Raw genomic sequence first — 24,904 nt, 5'->3', positions numbered from 1 at the left:
CACAGACACCACAGAATCGGCAACAGTACGTTCAAAGCAGGCAAACTTCATCATGGTGTATGGTATCTGTCTCATCCAAAGAGGAGCAACCCCCTTGTAGAACGCCTTTAAGCCTTCTTCCTTATACATTTTGGGAGCTGCATCCCTCAGAGTGTCAGCATAACCTGGTTGGGTTTGAATTCGAACCTTAGCAGCTTCCATATCCTCACTCAGAGCCTCATTAGGGGAGTTCTTGAACCCCTGTGGGAGGCGGGTCCAAGTTAATTGTCAGCGAAGAATTCAGCACTGGCAGAGGCAGCCAAATACAGTGATGTGTGCCACAGATAGGCATTCTCCTCTCCAAGCATGTACTTCATAAAAGCCAAACTTGCAGAGCCCCTGCAGGGAGTAGCCAATGAGGGTCGGGGCCCATTCTTTGGCCAAACCACGGAAACCATCCTCTTTGAGTGTAACTGAAAATCCATTAAGAATGCCCTTGTACTTCTGTGGGTTCACCTGCATATGGCATTTACCCCACCAAAGCCACACAGTGCATAAAACTTCACGGGGCCATATTTCCACTGTGGCGGCTCCAGCTTTCCTTTGTTCATCTTTTACATAGCTGCTCCCATTGGTGAACCATACTAGCTCACTGTTGTCTAGGGGTACATCAGTTAAGTCTTTTCGTGCCGCCAGGGCCTCAGCCAGTATCTCGCTGCAATCATGGAGCTACAAACAGCTGGAATGGCTTATTTGGGTTAGGCAGGGCAAGGGCTGGGGCTTCTAGTAGGGCCCGTCTGAGTGTCTGGAAAGCCTGTTTCATTGGCTCAGTCCAAGTCCAGTTTGGCCAGGCCTTCTCAGCAAACCCCATGATCCACAGTCTGCAATATCCAACAGCCCCCAGAAACTCTCTCACCTGGCGAGGGGTCTTGGGCTCTGGTATCTGCCTTCATGGCCTGGGTTAGCCACCTTTGCCCCTGCCTGATCTTATACCCCAAATAGGTGACCTCTTGCCAGGCTATTTGTGTAGCAGAAGGACCTCTGGGTGGCAAGTCCGATATTCGTAGAGGTCTTCACTCAGAGCCTCATTAAACAAGGTAGGGGAGTTCTTGAACCCCTGTGGGATTACCGGTTGGCCTTCCCCCTCAGTCCACTCAAAGGCAAAAATCTCCTGGCTCTGGGCTGCCAGGGGTAGGCTGAAAAGGCATCTTTCAAGTCCAACACAGTGTACCAAGTGTACTCAGGCAGCAAACTGCTCAGGAGGGTATATGGGTTAGAGACAGTGGGGTGTATGTCACTCACCTGTTTGTTGACTTCTCGCAGGTAATCTGTCCCCCCTGGCTTCTTCACCGACAGTAAGGGGGTGTTCCAAGGGGATTGACACCGCTTGAGAATTCCAGCATCCATGAGACATTGAATGTGGGGAGTGATCCCCCGCTGAGCTTCCTGGCTCATGGGGTACTATCTCACCCTCACAGGAGTTGCCTAGGCCTTTAGCTCGATGATGACCGGATGTCTGTTTGGCCAGTCCCATCTCTGCCATTTCAGCCCAGGCCATTGGGTATTTATTCATCTCTTAATGCTAGGGATAAGACATGTATTGGCTATCCAAGTCCATCCATGACTGTCATTCTCCCAGCTCTGTAACTGAATAAAACCCAATGGCCTCTCCTTTCTTCCACAAAATCTTAGCATAATCATTACTGCTATGACACAGGAATGGGATCTCATTTCTCTCCATTTCCTGCTTTAACCACTCTCTCCCCAAGAGTTCTCACCTGCTTAAGCCCCTCTCTAGAAGGGACAGATGTTTTCACAATATCATCAATAGCCCACCACTGATCAGCAAGGTAAAGTGCCACAGCTGTGAGTGAGTCCTCAAGTGCAAAAAGAGCAAGAACTTTCTGGGTCTGATCTCCACCATAGAGAGGTACAAAGCCTACATTTGACAGGCTAACAGGAAAACATTCCGGATTTTCAGGGTCCCCACACCTCAGATCTAAAATGTCCAGTTCCTCATGACTGCAATTATCCAACATATACACAGGGAATGCCATTGGTCAAAATGAATCTGAGCATTAACTTTAGTCAACAAGTCTCTTCCAAGTAGAGGGGCTGGGCATTCTGGTATCACCAAAAACGAATGGGACACCTGGTGGGTCCCCAGATCTACTTTTCGTTCTTTTTGTCCCCGTGGCTCCTTGCACCAAGCTGGTTTTCTTCTACCATGAAGCCAACGGGTTTCCCCTCCACATGTATGGTTACCCAGGACTCGGGGAGGGGTGCTGAGTCTTGACTCCCTAGTCACTGTCTTCCCCCGCATATAGAACTCGAGTTCCAGGGGAGATTCTCTCTCTCTGGGTCGTTCCTCTCCTCAGGTCCCTCTTAGGGCACTCGTTTTTCCGGTGCCCCTGTTCTTTGCAGTAGGCACACTGATCTTTCTTTAGGGCCTGCCATTTTGGTCTCTGTTTTTCTCCTGTCCAGGGGTCTCGAGGTTCCCTCAATTCTGTTCTGGCCTTTATCCCCGCAAAAAGAATCTGGGCTAGCTCCCTCTGGTTCTTCCGCTTTCCTCTCGTTCTATATTCTCTATCTTCCTTCCTGATCTTCTCAGCTAATTCCCTTTACTCCTGTCGAATTCGTTCTTCCCTTTCTTCTGGGGTCTCCCTATTATTAAATCTTTCAGTAAATCCTGTATCGTCTGTTCTCCCAATCCCTCTATCTTTTGTAATTTCCTAATATCTGGGGCTGCCTGATTTACAAACTGCAGCACGTGACTCCTCAGCCTGGGGGTCCATAGGTGTATATTGCCTGAAAGCTTCCATCAGCCTCTCTAGGAAGGCTGCCGGGCTCTCAGTGGGCTCTTGCCTTACTAAATTTACCTTTGCCAAATTTGTCGGCTTTCTTGCTGCGGCCTGCAGGCCAGCCATCAGAGTCTGGCGGTACACTCGGAGACGCTCCCTACCTTCCGCTCGCTCAAAATCCCAGTTAGGCCGCAACAGAGGAAACCCCTCGTCCACGAGATGAGGCTGGGCGGTTGGCCTCCCGTCGGCCCCTGGGACCCGTTTCCGCGCTTCTGCCAGAATTCGCTCCCATTCTTCTGTGGTGTAACAGCTGCTGACAATCGTAGTGAAAGGAGGGTTTCACCTCGTCGGGCTTCTGGTTACTGAGGCTCACTTATTGTAGGGCCTTCAGAGTCCGCCAGAGTGTAGCCCTGGCCGGGACTCATCAATTGCCCCCACAACCGTTCGCCTGTTCACTGAAACTCCTGAAGAGAGTAGGAGTTGGAGGCAGCACTGAAACTCCTGAAAAGAGTAGGACCAGAGACAATGCCAGCACACACACACAGACACGGACAAACACGGAGAGCCAAAGACAACCACATGGACAGACAAACGTCGGCCGATAACACAGCGCTGAGTTTTTTTTGGGCCCCCTGAGTTTTCTCACCAGAGTCGGGATCAGGAGAGGAACTCTCCTTCCTGCAGAGCCGGCTGCCTTCCAGCGGGCTCGCTGGCCTCGGCCTTACTCCGGCTGGAACGTCTAATCTGTTCCCCCTTTATAGAAAGCTTTCTCCTGTGCCAGATACTTTCCTGCTTCACAGCAGGGCCCCGGATTTACTCTGGACTTCCTGTGCCAGACACTTTCCTGCTTCACAGCAGGGCCCCGGATTTACTCTGGACTTTTCCTGTCCTGCCTGAGACAATGCTGGCACACACACAAACATGGAGAGCCAAAGACAAACACACGGACAGCTGACAGCACAGCGCTGGATTTTTGGGCCCCCTGAGTTTTCCTGAGCACTGGTGCTATTATCTATCCTTCCCCTCTGTCCTGGAAGTGTTCTCTTCCCCCGGTAAAGGGATCCTGGACGAGCCCCCAAATGTTATGCCCGATGTCCGAATCCCCGAGCGGGAAGAGAGAAGGCTTCCAAGACAATGCAACTCGCAGAAAGGGAAGTTTATTACTGACTCGAGCCAGGACTCTCCGCCCGCAACCAACGCAGTGGTGCAGGTCAGAGAGCCCCGAGCCCAAGCTGTTACACAAATTTATAGGGTGAGAAGCGGATTGGTTACACGTTTGCAAAGCAATTTCATTGGTCAATACTTTCTGGCGCGCGGGACTTTCCTGGGGGTTTCCGCCCCGTTCCTAATTTCCTAATTGGCAAACAGCGGTCAGTATTAAGTGAAAGCTAATTGGTCCTAATTGGCTAATTTGTTGTATCCAGGTGGCCTGATAATCTTACCAAGTAGGAAGGCCTACTCCTAATCTAAGCTGTGTTACTTCTGCTTGCCTCACACTGCTCCTCCGCCAGCTCTCCCGGAGGTCATAGAGCCGCTACCTCGGCAGGCTCTGATCCTGGTGGCAGCAGCCTGTGGCCAACACTTCCAGGATCCAGCTCCAGCTGAACCGCCCAAGCTATACCTGCCTCTCCCGGTGAGTACTGACAGGAAGGGGAGGGAGACGTTGGAATTAAGCAGAGACTGTGCTCTGCCAGAGAGCCGGAGGGAATGAAAGAGAACAGACAAGAGACTTACCGTGCTAGCTGCTGCTCTGGAAAAGTCTATCTCGGGATACCTCTGCCCCAGGGACAGGACGGTCCTTCAACTGGCCCCAACGGAGGCCCTGGGCCCTGTTACAGCCAAACAAGTGTGCCAGGTGACAAGCTTTTGGCCACTGGAAGAATGAATGCCCTAAGGCAAGGAAGGAAGAGGAAGCTCCCACAGTTGTGGGGCTTGTTAACTTGGGGATTAAATAGGGCTGCCAGGGCTCACAGATATCAGGGCCCCGAGAGCCCATAGTAACCTTAAAAGTGGGGGACCAAAACATTGACTTCATGGTGGATACAGGAGCAGAACTGTCGGTAATAACAAAACCTGTGGCACCACTGTCCAGAAAGACTACCGCTATAACTGTGGTATCAGGAGAAGAGATGATTAAATCGTTTTGCCAGCCCAGAAAACGTCAGATGAGGGGGACACCAAGTGATTCATGAATTCCTCTACATTCCTGAGTGCCCAGTACCCCTGCTGGGAAGAGACTTGCTCTCCAAACTAGGAGCACAAGTGACTTTCTCCCCTGAGGAGAGACCAGTGCCCTTCCAGATGGGCACTATGACTTATAACAGAGAGAGCACTCTCTGTCAATACCACCCCAAGATGAGTAGAGGTTACATGAGCCTCTGAAGGAAGAACCGGGTGGGTCGAAAGAGCATGAGAGAGAGCTAACTCAATTATTCCCTGAGGTCTGCGTGGAAGACAACCCCCCCCCCCTCCCCAGGCTGGCTAAACATCAAGCCCCAGTGATAATAGAACTCAAACCAGGCACCATCTCGGTTAGAAAACGCCAGTACCCACTGCCGATAGAGGCCTGGGCCGGCATACTGCCCCACATCAATAGATTGAAATAAGCAGGCATTCTCTATAGTAGAGTGCCAGTCAGCTTGGAATATGCTGATCCTGCCAGTCAAAAAGGAAGGACAGGACTATAGGCCTGTACAAGATCTCAAGCTAGTCAACCAGGCTCATGTGACTTTACACTCCACTGTTCCAAAGCCCTATACCTTACTTAGCCTCCTCCCACTGGGGACTAAAGTTTATACTTGCCTAGATCTCAAGAATGCCTTCTTCTGTGTATACCTCACCCCAGCATCACAGCCCATCTTTGCCTTTGAATGGGAAGATTCAGTCGGGGGCACCAAATAACAGTTCACCTGGACTTCCCCACAAGGGTTTAAGAATTCCCCAACCATCTTTGGGGAAGTCTTGGCTTCTGACCTGGACTCATTCAATCTGGAAGAGTTTGGACGTTGGCTCCTACAGTACATGGATGACCTGCTGCTGGCTGCTGAGACCAGAGAAAAATGTTGGGAAGGGACAAAAACCCTGCTCCAGGTGTTGATGGAAACAGGTTACTGGGTGTCAAAGAAGAAGGCGCAGATCTACAAAGAGGAGGTAAGGTATCTCGGGTTTGTTTTAAAGAAGGGCACAAGGTTCCAGACCCTAATTGGGTCCTATATACTGATGGTACTAGCCTGATAAAACAAGGACAATGGCTGTCAGGTTAGCCAGAGTGGAAGGGGCCATCAAGACTAAAAAGGGATGGTGGGAACTGCCAAGTGGCAAATTATTGGTACTGGAGGAGCTGGCACACACTCTGGTAAGCCAAACACACCAAGCGACCTACCTAGGCCATGCTGCCTGCTCACAGGTTAATGCTGCCTCTCGGGTATTCAGACAAAATCCTCCGGATATTCAACTGAAAGGCATGCTGCCCCTTGAACACCTGGGAGTGGACTTCACTGAAATGAAACCTCACCGACACTACCATTACCTGCTGATCATGCTATGTATGTTCTTGGGATGGGTAAAAGCTTTTCCTACCTGGACTGAAAGCATCAGAAGTAGCCTGGTGCCTGCTTAGGGAAATAGTTCCCAGATTTGGATTTCCTACCAGCACTGGATCAGACAATGGCCCGGCTTTTGTAGCTGATTTAGTACAACAAGTAAGCAAAACTTTAAACATCAAATGGAAACTGTGCACTGCATATAGGCCCAGAGTTCTGAGATGGCGGAATGAACCAACTGGACACTTAACGAGACTCTCCAAGTGGATAATAGAGACTGACTGCTCCTGGGTGGACTTGCTTCCGACGGCTCCGCTCAGACTCGGGATGACACCACAGTCCCAAGGCTGTTCTCCATACGAAATTGTGTATAGGAGGACACTCTCATAATAAAACAGGTGTCAACAAATTTGCCTCAGGTAAGGGGGGGATAGGATTTCGCAGCAGATGGAACTGGATAAGGTAATAAATCGGGTAACTAAGTTTGTACAAGAAAGGGTGCCATTCCCCTTTGGGGAACAGATTCACGAGTTTACACCTGGTGACCAAGTATGGGTCAAAGATTGGAAACTTGATTTACTAGCCCCTTGGTGAAAGGGCCCTTATGTTATTCTAACTACCCCTGCTGCAGTTAAAGTTGCAGGTATTGCCCCTTGGATCCATCACACGAGGGTGCAGAGAGCATACCATGCAGACTCAGAAAACGTTGAGTGGACTGCACAGAGGGACCCCACTGACCCTTGAGAGACTAATACCATCCTTAAGAAGAAGGAAAAGAAGATTCCCAGATGAGCCCCTTGAGGATGAAGCCGCATAAACTCCTGCTGCTTGGTCTCATCAACATGCACATTCCTACACCAACTTCCACAATACCTCCTACTGTTGGGTATGTGGGACTATGCCTCTGTCTGTGATGGATGGACTTCCCTGGGGGATGTCACCACTCCGCCAAGGAGATTTTAAACCACTCTGCTCTTTTCTGGGACACAATCGTAATCTCTCCCTGCTCTCTGGGTGTAAGCCAGACCTACAGTCAATAGATTTTGGTTATGGGGTTACATTTGATATAAATGCCAGTGTAACAAAAGCCTAACCTACATCAAGCCCCAGTAAATCTACCTTATTTACATGCTAGGTGGACAAGATCTGTGTTTCAATGGTATGAGTATATTGCTGCCTTTTTTGTACCCTCTATAGGGACAACAGATATAATGATTAAAGTAGAGGCATTGACCAATTTCACAAAACAGGCCTTCCTAGATAGAATAAAAGCCAGCCAAGCCTTAAATGAAGAGCAAATCCAAATGAGAAAAGCGGTAATTCATAATAGAATGGCTTTGGACATACTCACAGCTGCTCAAGGAGGGACCTATGCTATAATTAAGGTTGAATGTTGTGTATGCATTCCTGACTTATCTGGCAATGTATCAACTGCTTTAGATGACATGAAAAACCAGGTAAAAGCAATATCAAATGAAAACATTCCTTTCTGGACTTCGGTCCTATCTTGGGTGAAGAGCGATTGGTGGGAAACTATATTTACCATTGTTATAGTTGCCTTGATAGTTTTGCTTTGTGGACCCTGAATTTTACAATGTATGATGAACTTTGTAACCCGAAGGTTGATGTCATTCTCCCAAATTGGCGGTCGGAGAGCCAGGGTGCAATATATCCCTATGAATGATGATCATAATATGAGTTAAGAGCCTCAAGAGTGGAGAATGAAGGAGGAAACAGACAGAGCTGGGCTCCATTTTAGGCCAGGCTGCAAACGTTAGGTTACATGCATGTTCACCCTTCCCAATGGACTCTGAACTTTGTGCCCAGTGTCTATAGAAATGGCATGCCAATGGAAAACCAGACCCCCCAGATAAAAGAGCCTCAGGACTTGTACTTGGACTCTCCATCGCCTAAAAGAATGTGCTAATTATCTCTGTAACAGAGCAAAGTGGTAGATTCCACTATGTTTATCGGGATATGACCACAGACCTATTGATAAATATCCACTGTTTATCTAGTCTTGTGACACATGAATCATGGGTTAACTTTGATTGTATCTTTTACCTTGTCCAAACTAGTTTCAAGGAATTTGAGGAGGTGGGTTTGAGCAAGTACACTTAGGGTCTATAAGGTTTTCACAAAAACTGGTCGGGGTCCTTGGCTAAGAGGAGACTCTGCCTTGGGCCCGCTGGTGTAATAAACTGCACTCCACTATCTGCATTGTCCTTCTGAGTGACTTTGTTTCCCAGAATGCCTGGCTACAACAATATCATATGAGGAATAGTTTGAAAGTAATGGAGTTAATGTTGGAGATAAAAAATGTTAACAGTCTTGTTTGATTTTTAACTTTTTGAACAAAACTCAGCATTTACACACACACACACACACACACACACACATATATATATATATATATATATATATATATATATATATATATGGATGCACTGCATGGCTTGTGGGATCTTAATACCATGACCAAATATCAAACCCTGGTCCATGGCAGTAAAAGTGGAGTGCCAGAATATTCCCAAAACAGAGCACTTAAACATCAGAACTAATGGATTTGTTGTTGATCAGTGTGAAAATTAAAGCACACTGCTAGAAGTTGGGAGATGAAGCCCTGAAGGAAGGAAAGGATTAATATTTCTTTTTCTTGTTTGTTTCATTATTTATCTCCCTTTTCCATGCATCTTATTCTCACTTTATGAATAAAATATCTTTCTAATCTTCTTGAGATGTGGGTTTGAGTTTTCAAAAATTTTTCATTTTCAAAATTCTTTCACCAGAGAGGAGTCAGGAAATACTGGCTGCACCTGAGGACCCCAGAAAGGAAAGTTTAAATAAAGTGTTTTTAACTACAAAGATTTCTAATACAGGACATAAACTTAGTAATATAATGATATTATGAGAAGATGGGGAAAGGTATGAGAAAATGGATTAACATAACTGAAATTCTTTCCTGGTAAGTAATTAAACATCAAAAATTTTAAATCAAGAGAAAGAAAAATGCAATACCTAGCATTTATTAGCTATTGTGGTTGATGACTCCCCTCTTTGCACCAAGCAACATTCCAAATGCTTGGTAGGCGTTCACTTACTTTTAGTTCTCACAATGACCCTTTAAGAAAGGAAACTGAAGCTCAGAGAAGTTAAGTAACGTACTCAAAGTGCCCAGCTAGTGCCACAGCCAGAATTCGAGTCCAGGTTCCTATCTCCGGAGCAAACACTTGCACACTATTCTGTCCCCACCAGTGTAAGAATATCATCTAAAGACATTAATTATCTAAAAGAAAGAAGCTTTTCCTTGGGAAGGAAGGAGCAGAATTCTCTGTAGAAATTGATTTATTTTAACAATATGCACTTAGCACTCAGATTTTTTAAACTTTAAGGCAGCAGAAGTCACTTTATAGCAGTTAGTAATCCACACGAAAGGGGCTGTGTCTGTTGCCATCACCTTAAAACCGTGGGAGCAATCAGATGAAGTGCAAATAAGAAGCCTGACTCCTGCTGTGACAACTGTCAGTGTGGGAGACATGTTCCTGTTGATGAAACCAAGTTCTCTAAAAACATAGGGATGATAACACCCAGAAACCAGGATAATCAGAGTGAACTGTGACCTTAAACAGACACACTGTCCAGCAGCCTCTTGCCTACCCACATGTGCACCCATGGACTTCTGTCCACTCAAAGGAAGGAAGACCCCTTGGAGTGGAGGTGAATCCCACAGGGCGGCATCTCTGCTCCTGCAAAGGCAAGGATGCTTTTGAAGATTCTCAGAGCAGTGGTTACCAGGGGCACCCACATAAAATCATAATGGAAAATAAATATTATTATCTTGTTTAATTGGATCAGGCTGATCCAATTATATATACCACCAAAGTTAGATATAAAATAGTAGTTTTGTTGCAAATAAGAATTAGTATAATGGGAAGTATTTAATTCTTAATTGAATTTAATAAGAGGAGCCTTGCATTCTATGGCTATTTTCCCTTCAGTTTATTCATGTGAGCATTTATAAAGTTTTGAGAAATAAAACAAGAAAAATACCTGACATCCCAAGACTGGCCTGTTGTCACTACAGGGTGATACTCTTCTCCCGTTGGATGTAAAGGCTGTCACAGAACTCCAGGCTCACACAAGGTCACCCTGAGAGCAGGAGCAAAGGAGACAGCAAACACCCATCACTGTGCCCCCACCAACACCACACCCCCTCCCTTGGCTGAAAAGCAACACTGCTCCTTCTTTACCATTTACACCTTTATCCTCGCTCTAGTCTCCATACATGGTGTTACTGAGACTCTCATAGACTGCCCCTGCTCCCTCGGCACCATTCTCTGCAGCACTCAACCTAGAGTGGCCCTATTTCCTTAGAGCCTCCCACAATTGCCTCACCTGAGCCCCATCCTAGAATCTACATCTTCCCCTGCGATGCCCAGGGTTCTCCCTCAGGAAGAGTAACCTAACCCTCAGCTTGTTCGCTGGGAAGTGGTGGCAGAGACTGGATGTACTGACATGTGGCTGGAAGAGAATTCATACAGGCAGGCTCCTCTTGAAGCATGTGGGAGAGGAGAGTTGGCTTGTACCCTGCCTCCTTCTCTGCCTGGAAGCTGTATGACCCCGGAAGTCAAGGTAGCCAACTGAAATCATGAAACACGAGGACCAAGAGCCAAGGCAGAGAGAGGAGGAGGGTATCAGCAGAAAAGGCTGCCCTTGGATCATGCCAAACACTTGTAAATGTGACTGCACCCTTGATCTCATCCTTCTGTCCTCCCCTCCCATTCTTGTCCTGGTCCTGACCCTTGTCTGGGGCCTCAGCTGCCTGTAGATGCTGGACAGTGCTCCCTCTGCTGAATTACTATCTGGAGTGTCCTCCTCTGTTAGCCTCTGATTGATCACTTCCTGGAAAGGCTGTGAAGGAGAAGGCTGTGAGGGAGAAGGGAGAACCTTGGAGAAACTTGTCCCAGCCCAACTGTATGGCCAGATGCAGAGCCTCACAAAAGAAGAGTGTGTTCCTTTTTGACTACAGTAGGTACCTGTTAAATATGTCTTGCTTTAAGGAGAAGAAAGAGACAGGCAGGGAGGGAGGGAGGGAGAGCAGGAGAGGAGGAGAAGGCAAAGGAAGGAGGGGGAAGGTAGGATGTAGAAAAAAATTAGGAAGAAGAAACAAAAAAATTATAATCAATCCTGAATCCCAAAGTGACCTAAAGGTAAACTTGAAAGAAGAAAAAAAAAAAAAGCTAACTACAAATGTACTGGGCAAAATGAAAACATCCTGGAAAAATACTGTTGAGTTGAGGAAACTTTTCTCACAAGGACATAAATCCCAGAAACCACTGAAACTCTTAAAAATGGAAAATTGCAAAGGACACCATAAGCCAGATCAAAATACAGGAGTCCTGGAGACAGCATTTGCAATATTTACAGTAGATACGGGTGAACATCCTCAACACACATAGGAGCTACAAACCCACACAGGAAGGCTGAAATCAGCTTTTAAAAACAAGAAATAAGAACAAACAATTCCCCAGGAGGTGACTTGCTCAGGGTCACTTAGCTCTCTGTGGGCAGAGCGGAGGCCAAGTCCAGACCTTAAGACATGGATATATAGGTGGTGAATGTGATTTTATTATATTTTTTTAAACTGATCAAATTGTACATTTTATTCTTTTTTTTTTAAATTTTTTTGTTTCAGCTGGGCCTCCTGGCATGTGGTCAGTTCCCTGACCAGGGATGAAACCCACAATACCCTCAGTGGAAGCATAGAGTCTTAACCATGGGACTTCCATGAAAGTCCTAGGAGTGCGAATTTAAAAATCCCAAAGTTTCTGGGTTTGGCCTCTGCCTGCCTAAACATATAGATCTAAGGTCATGCCCCTCTTGTTATACTGACATGTCTACAGTTTGGCTTTTTTTTAATCTTAATATTGCAAAACCAAGATCATAACACAGACATAGTGCAGTAATCCCTTCTCACTTCCTCCATACGGGCCAACCTCCCCTGCACAGGACCATCCATCACCTACAGCCCCGAACTGAGGGCCCAGAGAGCACAGGAAGACAAAGCCCTGGGTCTCCCCACTTGGTCACCTGTCCTTCCCCCCTCAGGTCTCAGTGTCCCCTCAGAGCCTGGCACTGAGCAGGCCCTGAGAGACAGGCTGGTGATGAACCTGGATTCCTTGTATCTCAGAAAGAACCCTTTCCCCATCACCCTCAGCACAGCACCCAGGGGCAGCCTCAAGGTGGCCAATGCACAGGAGGAAAGGGTCTGACCTCCTCCATCCCCTCTGCCTCCTACAAATTGCCCAACAGAATGTGTACCCTCAACACACACTTTCCTTCTGAGGTCACCACTAATGTCTCATGGTTGCTCAGGAGAGCAGCAAGCTCCTAGACAGAACAATTGCCAGGCTTCCAGCAGCTGACCTGTCCAGTCTCCAAGCAGGTGCACATTCAGGCCCTCGGGAGGGAGCAGCAGGAGGTGATGGGAGAGGTGGGTGGAGCCAGTGCTGAAGTCTGGGGTGCTTCCTCCTGTCAGGAGGCCCACTCCCCTAGAAGTTCTGGGGGGACCTTCCCTGCCTCTCCCAGCTAGTGGTGGCTGTAGCATTGCCTGACTTGGGGTTGCATCCCTGCATCCTGCCTCCATCTTTTCATGGCCTTCTCCCCCTACTCTCTGTTGTCTCTGTGTGTATCTTATAAGGATGCTCGTTGATTTAAGGTCCACTCAGATAAGCTGCAATGATCTCATTACAAGATGTTTCACTTAAAGGATTTTCAAAGACCCTTTTCCACATAAGGTCCCATACACAGCTGCAGAGATTAGGTCATGGACATACTTTTTGGGGGGCCACCAGTTAACCCACTACAGGACCCACAAATATCAGTTCTCCCCCTTAAGGTCCTGTGGATTATTACTAGAGCTAATCAATGATTACAGTAAAGTTGCAGGATATAAAATTAAGACACAGAAATCCCTTGCATTCCTATACACTAACAATGAGAAAACAGAAAGAGAAATTAAGGAAACAATACCATTCACCATTGAAATAAAAAGAATAAAATACTTAGGAGTATATCTACCTAAAGAAACAAAAAGACTTATATATAGAAAACTATAAAACACTGATGAAAGAAATCAAAGAGGACATAAATAGATGGAGAAATATACCATGTTCATGGATTGGAAGAATCAGTATTGTGAAAATGACTATACTACTCAAAGCAATCTATAGATTCAATGCAATCCCTATCAAGCTACTAATGGTATTCTTCACAGAACTAGAACAAATAATTTCACAATTTGCATGGAAATACAAAAACCTTGAATAGCCAAAGCAATCTTGAGAAAGAAGAATGGAACTGGAGGAATCAACCTGCCTGACTTCAGACTCTACTACAAAGCCACAGTCATCAAGACAGTATGGTACTGGCACAAAGACAGAAATATAGATCAATGGAACAAAATAGAAAGTCCAGAGATAAATCCATGTACCCATGGACACCTTATCTTCAACAAAGGAGGCAAGGATATACAATGGAAAAAAGGCAACCTCTTTAACAAGTGGTGCTGGGAAAACTGGTCAACCATTTGTAAAAGAAAGAAACTAGAACACTTTCTAACACCATACACAAAAATAAACTCAAAATGGATTAAAGATCTAAATGTAAGACCAGAAACTGTAAAACTCCTAGAGGAGAACATAGGCAAAACACTCTCCGACATAAATCACAGCAGGATCCTCTATGACCCACCTCCCAGAATATTGGAAATAAAAGCAAAAATAAACAAATGGGACCTAATTAAACTTAAAAGCTTTTGCACAACGAAGGAAACTATAAACAAGATGAAAAGACAACCTTCAGAATGGGAGAATATAATAGCAAATGAAGCAACAGACAAAGGATTAATCTCAAAAATATACAAGCAACTCCTGCAGCTTAATTCCAGAAAAATAATTGACTCAATCAAAAAATGGGCCAAAGAACTAAACAGACATTTCTCCAAAGAAGACATACAGATGACTAACAAACACATGAAAAGATGCTCAACATCACTCATTATCAGAGAAATGCAAATCAAAGCCACAATGAGGTACCATTACACGCCAGTCAGGATGGCTGCTATCCAAAAGTCTACAAGCAATAAATGCTGGAGAGGGTGTGGAGAAAAGGGAACCCTCTTACACTGTTGGTGGGAATGCAAACTAGTACAGCCACTATGGAAAACAGTATGGAGATTCCTTAAAAAACTGGAAATAGAACTGCCATATGACCCAGCAATCCCACTCCTGGGCATACACACCGAGGAAACCAGATCTGAAAGAGACACGTGTACCCCAGTGTTCATCGCAGCACTGTTTATAATAGCCAGGACATGGAAACAACCTAGATGCCCATCAGCAGATGAATGGATAAGAAAGCTGTGGTACATATACACAATGGAATATTACTCAGCCATTAAAGGGAATTCATTTGAATCAGTTCTAATGAGATGGATGAAACTGGAGCCCATTATACAGAGTGAAGTAAGCCAGAAAGATAAACACCAATACAGTATACTAACACATATATGTGGAATTTAGAAAGATGGTAACAATAACCCTATATGCAAAACAGAAAAAGAGACACAGATGTACAGAACAGACTTTGGGACTCTGTGGGAGAAGTCGAGGGTGGGATGTTCTGAGAGAATAGCATTGAAACAAGTATACTCTCAAGGGTGAAAGAGATCGCCAGCCCAGGTTGGATGCATGAGACAAGTGCTCAGGGCTGGTGCACTGGGAAGACCCAGAGGGATGGGATGGGGAGGGAGGTGGGAGGGGGGATCCGGATGGGGAACACATGTAAATCCATGGCTGATTCATGTCAATGTATGGGAAAAACCACTACAATATTGTAAAGTAATTAGCCTCCAACTAATAAAATAAATGAAACAAAACAAAACAAAAGGTCCTGTGGACTGACTTCACCTTGTGCAGGAGAAATGCTGGAGGGTGCCCATGTCTGCCCACCAAGTGGGAGGGAGCAGTCCCCAGGGCTGCCTGACCGCCCACCACACGTGAACAGAAGAGCCCAGGGGCCACTGATCCCAGAGTCCCTTGTGAAAGGAGGGGTCCTTGCTCCCTCTGCAGCCATCTACGTGTGTCTTTGGAGCCTAAAGCATGTAATACCCCTCCTCGTCTAGCCTCTCTTGTTCCCCATGCTTATCCCTCCTCTGCTGGCCCCTGAGGTGGACTGTCCACCCTGGTCCCAGCAAGTGCTCACCTCTTCACTTGTCTCCACTGAGTTGTCAACTTTCCCACTGGTCTCTGACTGCTGGTATTAGAGACCTCCTCATTCCTAATTCTGCCCCGTTGCTTATTCTTCCAAGTAATTCCAAATCTTACTTTCAGATTGTGGTTGTGAATACAAAACCCAGAAATGCCTATGATCATTTTCTGGCTGTGGTCCCCTTGAGGTGATGGTGAGATGCTCAGAGGGGCTCCATCGAGATTAAAGAACTGTAAGAGATTGAGAAAGGTCACATCTGATGCTGTGTCACAGCATCTCCCCACTACATGGCAACAATGGGCATTTAGAGACAGGGGACGAGGTGGCAGCAGGTCACTTAACTTTACTATCTGACTGTTGGGCAAATAAAAAAGCTTTAGTTTCCTTTCAGGTTTTCAAAATATTGATTAGAGATTAATCTAGAGAGATCAACAAAAAAGGTGACACTTATTCTGTGCTTTTTGAGTAATTTTTGAACAGTGACCAGGTAATATCTTGTAGTTTTTTTTCCCACAAAAATGCCATGCTTTTTCTGCAATGGTGGCTATAGAAGAGACTAATAATTGTCCCCAAATTTTCATCCTTCCCTCCTTTTTAAAAAAATTAAAAAGCTTAAAACTTTTTTCTTAATGTAGTAAAATATACATAACATAAAATTGGCCACTTTAATCATTTTTAGTGTCCTTATTTTTTATAGAGAAGAGACTGAATTTTTGGTGTGTTTGTGGCAGCCCAGACTCCCTTGTATCTCCATGTAACCTTATTGCTAAATTCTGACTAATCAAAGGTGAGGGAAATGATGTGTGGATCTTCTAGGAGATGTCACTGAAGGGAAATTCCTGTGCTCCATGTCCTCTTTTGTCCTTCTTTTGGGCTGGAATGTGGGATGAGAACTAACTTCCATGTACAACCCCCTGGGAATGATGGCAGAGCAGTAACAGTCAACCTACCTACCACCTACCTCCCAAATACCTAGCAACTTGGATTTTCATATCTGAAATGAAAAAATCTACCTTGTTTGTTGATAATACCAATAGATTTTGTGAGCCCTTCATTACAGAAGCTCAGCATCCCCATCCCAACCAATACAAGGCCTTGCCTAGGCTTCACACCTCCTCTAGGCTTAGAGTCTTCTCATCCTTTCAGAACTCTGTCTCTCTGTTCAGACCCTGTGAGTTGACCTTTGCTTGGATCGTCTGTGACTGTGACATTGACTTCTTCGAGGTCCCACATCTGAGCCCTGCCCTCTCCTGGGGATCCCAACACTGTGGCCTGTGAATCAGTTGCCTCTTCAGGCTTCCAAGACTCAGTTCCCAGACTGTAAGCCCAGTAACAGTAAGCCACAGTAAGCCCAGAAAACAGCTGTTCTTGTTGACTGAGCACATACTGCTCAACAAGCCCAGTCCCTGCCTTGTCTCACTCATCTTCTCAGTGACTCTGCAGTCTACACACTCTTTCTATGAGCAAGGAAACCAAGTCACAGCAAAAAGGTAGAGGAGGTGAATTCCAGGAGGACTGAGTGATGGCAAATCCTCTCGTCACTCACAGAAGACGGGGAGACACGCACACAGCAGAATGGGGCTCAGAGCCTCTGTGACGGGAGTTTAGGCAGCTTCCTCCCTGAGGTGGAGTGTACCAGGAGTAAGGTCACACTTGGAACCAGTCGCAGTGAGTCCCTGTGGGGCCAGCCAGACACCCTATGCCCACTAGGGACTAGGGTCTCTGGACTCACTTCTTAGACCAAGCAGTATTTGATGTTTATGACTCATTTCAAGCTAACAGGGATCATTTATGGAAGAAAATTACATTTTTAGACTACTGGAGGGTTTAAGGATTTCTCTTCCTCTAAGGAATTGACATAGTTCAGAAAATAGACCAAACAAGAGGCAGAAAGATCAGCCCAGTTTCTCCATTTGGATGGCAAGTTTCAACCTTAGTTTTCCTGGGTGATGCGGGGATAATAAATGTTTTCATCACAAGGTTGTGGTAGCTTCCACAATGATGTTGTTACAGGAAGGGAGACCCCTTCCAGGGCCCGAACTGGGCTCTTGTCTACCACTTGGAAATGAATTGTCTGAGGAGACACGTGTGCTGACAAAGCAAGAGATTTTATTGGGAAAGGGCACCTGGGTGGAGAGCAGGAGGGTAAGGGAACCCAGGAGAACTGCTCTGCCACATGGCTCTCAGTCTTGGGGTTTATGGTGATGGGATTAGTTTCTGGGTTGTCTTCAGCCAATCATTCTGACTCAGAGTCCTTCCTGGTGGTGCACGCCTTATTCAGCCAAGATGGATGCCAGAGAGGATTCTGGGAGGTGGTTGGACCTGTGGTGTCTCCTTTTGACCTTTCTTGAACTCTTCTGTCTGGTGGAGGCTTATTAGTTCCATGTTCCTTACCAGGACCTCCTGTCGTAAAACAACTTATGCAAATGGTTACTATGGTGCCTGGCCAGGGTGGAAGGTTTCAATCCATGTGCTTCCCCTAGCAACTCCCCCCTGAGAGACTTCATACTCAAGATACTACTTGGGATGAGGCAGAGGTCTCTTTCTTCTGTAACTTCTTCCTGCTGTGCATGGGTGTAGGCCGGTCTAACAGAGCAGAAGTCTCTCTCTACCTGAACTAAGTCAATGTATTTTTTGTCCTAAACCAGCATTCACCCTTGTAATAACAGCAATTTAGTTTGAAACTGTTGGCTCCTCTCAGAGATGAAATAGACAGGGGCCAAACAGGAAACCTAACAAAATGGTCATCACTGGTCCCCAGCAACAGGAGGTAACATTTGGGGTGTGGGCTGCGGGGTTTGTGACCTTTTTTGATTGGTTCGTGGTGAGGCAACAGAGCTGTGCTCCAGGAATCTTGTGTTTAGCCTGAAGTTATTCCACCTGGATAAGGACTCCAGCTCTGTAGAAGAACTCAAAGACATTGTTATGCATATTTCTTCGAGTAGGAACCAGGACCCTGTCTCAAGGCTGTACCAACCTTTGATTGTTTCTCCTGTTTCTATATCCCCTCCCTTCCCTTATTAGCAGTTGCTTGAATCCACCCTTTGGAACTCAGGGAAGGTTAAGAAGGCCGTTCAGTTCAGTTCAGTCTCTCAGTCGTGTGCCGACTCTTTGCGACCCCCATGAATCGCAGCACGCCAGGCCTCCCTGTCCATCACAAACTTCCGGAGTTTACTCAAACTCATTGCCCATTGAATCGGTGATGCCATCCAGCCATCTCATCCTCTGTCGTCCCCTTCTCCTCCTGCCCCCAATCCCCCCCCCCCCCCAGCATCAGGGTCTTTTCCAATGAGTCAACTCTTTGCATGAGGTGGCCAAAGTATTGGAGTTTCAGCTTCAGCATCTGTCCGTCCAATGGACACCCAGGACTGATCTCCTTTAGGATGGACTGGTTGGATCTCCTTGCAGTCCAAGGGAGTCTCAAGAGTCTTCTCCAACACCATAGTTCAAAAGCATCAATTTTTCGGCACTCAGCTTTCTTCACAGTCCAACTCTCACATCCATACATGACCACTGGAAAAACCATAGCCTTGACCAGATAGACATTTGTTGGCAAAGTAATGTCTCTGCTTTTTAATATGCTGCCTAGGTTGTTCATAACTTTCCTTCCAAGGAGTAAGCATCTATTAATTTCATGGCTGCAGTCACCATCCGCAGTGATTTTGGAGCCCCCAAAAATAAAGTCAGCCACTGTTTCCACTGTTTCCCCATCTATTTCCCATGAAGTGATGGGACCAGATGCCATGATCTTAGTTTTCTGAATGTTAAGTTTTAAACCAACTTTTTCACTCTCCTCTTTCACTTTCATCAAGAGGCTTTTCAGTTCCTCTTCACTGTCTGTCATAAGGGTGGTGTCATCTGCATATCTGAGGTTATTGATATTTCTCCCAGCAATCTTGATTCCAGCTTGTGCTTCTTTCAGCCCCTAACTTAGTACATTTTTAATGGGAGGTGAAAGATAAGCACACAGAGTTAGTTTAACATTATGTCAGTTTGCCCTTCACAAAACCAGGATGTTTTCTGCATACTTCTTTGCTTGTGAGAGTCTTTTTCCATAGTAGATTTTTGTACATTATCTTCTGGCCTTGGGGCCTATTGCCATTTTATGACCTAGGTGAATGCAAAGCTGTTTTCCATAGTCTATTCTTTATTGTTCTATTTTGCCTTGAGCTTAGCAGAAAACAGAAAAGTGGCAGTCTCATGGTACAGCAGGTTGCAACATAGTAGAAATACAATCCTGTTAACACAAAGGTCAGTCTTTTTGCAGACGTTCTCAGCTAAATTTATCTAAAAAGTTGACCACACAAAGACTCTGTGGCTCCAGAGAGGCAGCCCCTGTTTAGCACTCTTGGTTAAAATTAACAATTATCTTGTTGTTTCCATACTAGGGCTAAACTCTTATTTTTCTAAATCTTTAATATAACCACTTTTAGGATAACATTTTTGTGTTCTCTAGTAGGGCTTCCTCACCCCCGAAGGGCTCTGTGCCTATTAAGGCCTTTTGTGTGATCAGGTTCTTTATGCTGTTTATGATTAAGGTGTTGTGAGCAGTCATGTGCATTAGTACGCATTTGCCAAGCAGGCTAGAATGCCAGCAAAGGGGTCTAAGTTGAAACACTCCTTTCATCCTGGATAATCTTATAGGATACCACCATCCGGGGGACATACTGATTAAAGTTCTAAGTTGATTCTGTTTGGAAAGAGATCGGGGAAGGCCTTCTACCTGTGTCACAGAAATTAGAGAGTAGTCTAATATAACAAGCATAGAAAGACAGATATTATCTTTAAGGTGAGTGCCGGGGCAGCTTTTTCGAAATCCCTGAAGTCCTGATCTGCCTTGTTTGTCAGGTCTTCTCCTCATGACCTTGTCATGGGTGAGATCTCGTTTGCTGGCTCCCAGCAATGTACTCTGCATATAAGTTAAATAAGCAGGGTAACAATATACAGCCTTGACGTACTCCTTTTCCTATCTGGAACCAATCTGTCTTTCCATGTCCAGTTCTAACTGTTGCTTCCTGACCTGCATAGAGGTTTCTCAAGAGGCAGATCAGGTGGTCTGATATTCCCATCTCTTTCAGAATTTTCACAGTTTATTGTGATCCACACAGTCAAAGGCTTTGGCATAGTCAATAAAGCAGAAATAGATGTTTTTCTGGAACTCTCTTGCTTTTGTGATGATCCAGTGGATGTTGGCAATTTGATCTCTGGTTCCTCTGCCTTTTCTAAAACCAACTTCAACATCTGGAAGTTCACGGTTCACATACTGCTGAAGCCTGGCTTGGAGAATTTTGAGTGTTATTTTACTAGTGTGTGAGATGAGTGCAATTGTGTGGTAGTTTGAGCATTCTTTGGCATTGCCTTTCTTTGGGATTGGAATGAAAACTGACCTTTTCCAGTCCTGTGGCCACTGCTAAGTTTTCCTAATTTGCTGTCATATTGAGTGCAGGACTTTCACAGCATCATCTTTCCGGATTTGAAAGAGCTCAACTGGAATTCCATCACCTCCACTAGCTTTGTTCATGATGATACTTCCTAAGGCCCGCTTGACTTCACATTCCAGGATATCTGGCTCTAGGTGAGTGATTACACCATCGTGATTATCTGGGTCATGAAGATCTTTTTTGTGCAGTTCTTCTGTGTATTCTTGCCAGCTCTTCTTAATATCGTCTGCTTCTGTTAGGTCCATACCATTTCTGTCCTTTATCGAACCCATCTTTGCATGAAATGTTCCCTTGGTGTCTCTAATTTTCTTGAAGAGATCTCTAGTCTTTCCCATTCTGTTGTTTTCCTCTATTTCTTTGCATTGATCTTTGAGGAAGGCTTTCTTATCTCTTCTTGCTGTTCTTTGGAACTCTGCATTCAAATGGGAATATCTTTCCTTTTCTCCTTTGCTTTTCACTTCTCTTCTTTTCACAGCTATTTGTAAAGCCTCTTCAGACAGTCATTTTGTTTTTTTGCACTTCTTTCCTGTGGGATGGTTTTAATCCCTGTCTCCTGTACAACGTCATGAACCTCCGTCCATAGTTCATCAAGCACTCTATCAGATCTAGTCCTTTAAATCTATTTCTCACTTCCACTGTATAATCATAAGGGATTTGATTTAGGTCATACCTGAATGGCTTAGTGGTTTTCCCTACTTTCTTCAATTTAAGTCTGAATTTGGCAATAAGGAGTTCATGATCTGAGCCACAGTCAGCTCCCAGTCTTGTTTTTTCTGGCTGTATAGAGCTTCTCCATCTTTGGCTGCAAAGAATATAATCAATCTGATTTCAGTGTAGACCATCTGGTGATGTCCATGTGTAGAGTCTTCTCTTGTGTTGTTGGAAGAAGGTGTTTGCCATGGCCAGTGCGTTCTCTTGGCAAAACCCTATTAGCCTTTGCCCAGCTTCATTCTGTACTCCAAGGCCAAATTTGCCTGTTACTCCAGGTGTTTCTTGACTTCCTAGTTTTGCATTACAGTCCCCTAATATGAAAAGGACATCCTTTTGGGGTGTTAGTTCTAAAAGGTCTTGTAGGTCTTCATAGAACTGTTCAACTTCAGCCTCTTCAGAATTACTGGTTGGGGCATAGGCTTGGATTACCATGATATTGAATGGTTTGCCTTGGAAATGAACAGAGATCATTCTGTCGTTTGTGAGATTGCACCCAAGTACTGCATTTAAGACTCTTTTGTTGACCATGATGGCTACTCCATTTCTTCTAAGGGATTCCTGCCCACAGTAGTAGATATAATGATCATCTGAGTTAAATTCACCCATTCTAGTCCATTTTAGTTCGCTGATTCCTAGAATGTCAACGTTCACTCTTGCCATCTCCTGTTTGACCACTTCCAATTTGCCTTGATTCATGAAGCCTATATCCTACAGATAAGAAATGGAGAACACAGAACAGATCTGTACTCCAGAGCCCCACAGAGTCCTGCTCAGTTTTTATTTAGGGAACTGGGTGACTATGACTGTGATAACTTCCTATCAAAATGGGGCATAGGACTGCCTCAGTTTGGAGAATAGACACTGAATTGGAAGTATTCCTGAGTTCCAAGTCCTAGATCTGAGCCTTGTATGATTAAAATATCAATCCTTTGGTCTGCCATTTTGTTGTAACAGACCCAATTAGAAGTAGCTGGAGGAGGGATAACTTGACCTTTAATAGAAAAAATAAATCTCATTTGTTTTTAGAAGAATAGGCCTGAAGCCCAGTCTGGACCTGGCACTTTGGGGAGACTTGCAGCCAGGTAGCCAGTTGCCTCGTTTTATAAAAAGTAAGGTTGCAGTTACTAGCTTCCAGCAGACATTGTTCTGAGAAAGTGGCATCTAAGCCTGACACTACTCAGAAAACTCAAGTGTTTAGCAATACAACATCTAATCTGAAATTACACCCATAGTATCACCTAGTTATTTCCCAGGATGTCTGAACCATAGCTACTCTGTTTTGACTTTTAATTGTAAAATTTTCCTTAATAGCCAAAGCAGATGTCTCTAGGTATGAGAGGATGCAAGAACTGGAACTCACAAAATCTTCTCCTGAAAAGATCTAACTATTGGAAGGCCGGTTCTGCCAGTTTTTCCCAGAGCACAGAGTGCCTCATTCCGATTTTCACCCTGAACTCCTTTCAGGGGCGTTGAAAGTCAGCAGTTGTAGTGGCCATGATTTGGTCTTTGTAGACGTAGATGGCAAGTGTCAGTTTTCATTTGGCAGAGCCCCCTTTTTGCTCATAAACTTGACCATGATTTTGAGGAGGGCATTTCATGACCATTTACCCCATAGTGTTGAGAATGTCCATTCTCAGGTTTGGCAAAGATTTTGTTGACAGGCCACTCAGTGTGCTGTTACTGGACTAGGCCATAAAACAGTATCCAAAATTCTCTGGACCACCTGACTTACTAGCTTCTTGATTCAGGAAAATATTCCCTCTTGCTGCTTCTTCCCATATCTAGAGTTACACTGTTACCATCATCGATCTCATATGGAACTATATATTATCCTATCAGAGGCCTCAGACACACATTTGGCAGTGTAAGAAACAGCAATTTTGTAAAACAGGTGAAATACAAATAACATAGCCAGCAGTATTAGTAAAATCACAAGTAAGACTTAAGTTAAGAGCTTCCATTAGATGTAGCCCAGTATATCCCAGGTCATCTGACTTAGTGTACTCTGTAGAATCTTTATCTTCCAGGGAAATTGTATATTGGCACCACCATCTATAAGGCACATAGCTCAGTTTTCTAGTGTTACTAGACTGATTATCCTTAGCATGATTTAATTGTTTCCAACACAGAGGAGACTTTAAACCTAAATTACCAAATCCATCCCATAACTGGGAGATTTTTTCCTCCTTTGTTGAAACTTTTATTGTTGCTCTGATTGAGCTTGAGTAATAGAAAAAAGCTCAAATTTATGGCCAGAGTCAGAGCAGACATTATTAATTGGCCCAGTAAGGGGATCCCATCTAGTAATATCACAGTGACCTGAATATGACTATAATTTTTTTTTAAGTAAATTTCTCAGGGCCAACCAGTTAGAGTCTTGTAGTAGAGAAATTTACCAAGATAATCCAGAATTAGACACAGGTAATTGGCCACAAACCCAACAATTGGATTGATTTCTAAAACTAGCATAGGATCAGGCCTGTGATAGAAAAGCATTTGATTTAGATGCAAAGGTCTAAGAAGTCAAGAAAACATTATAAATGATCATACGAATCAGGTCCAGCATCTTGGGCAAGATGTCTACCTCTGATGTCGTCGTCTTCTCATCCTGGTGTAGCGTAGTTTCTCCTGTTTGAGCATCATTTTAAGGTGAGATCAGGCCAGCTGTCTTCTTTATAGACCAATCCAGTGTAGGGGCCTTTGGAAATGGGAATTAATCTAAAAGTTAATTTCCCTTCAGTTCCGTGCATGAGCTAGTTAAGAGTACCTGATAAAAAAATGTCCTTCCATCCAGGTTGGAGACAGTCCCTTAAATTATGTCTTTTTCCAGTTCTGGTTGCAGGTCATGAGGCATCTGATCTTCATCCAAAGATAGATTACTGTGATAAGCTTCAGAAACAAACTTAGGGTGTTCTTTAAGAATTCAATTAAATTTTGCATTCATATTATGTAACAGCAAAGAACTATCCAAGAAATTAGTCTTACTAGATGCAGACCTCCATTAACAAACTGGGATTTGACACTTTTTGAAATATCTTTTTCTCCCTAAAGTTACCCTCATTTTTATCAAATACAACCAAATTAAGGCTAGTTTGTTTGCAAAATAGGTCTGTTCTCACTAATTTTGGTCTGATGATTTATATAACCATAATTGATTATA

The sequence above is a fragment of the Cervus canadensis genome, chromosome 21 (genome assembly GCF_019320065.1).
Source record: "Cervus canadensis isolate Bull #8, Minnesota chromosome 21, ASM1932006v1, whole genome shotgun sequence".
Classification (NCBI taxonomy): Eukaryota; Metazoa; Chordata; class Mammalia; order Artiodactyla; family Cervidae; genus Cervus; species Cervus canadensis.
The sequence above is the reverse complement of the archived record's forward strand: the minus strand, read 5'-3'. Positions refer to the sequence as shown.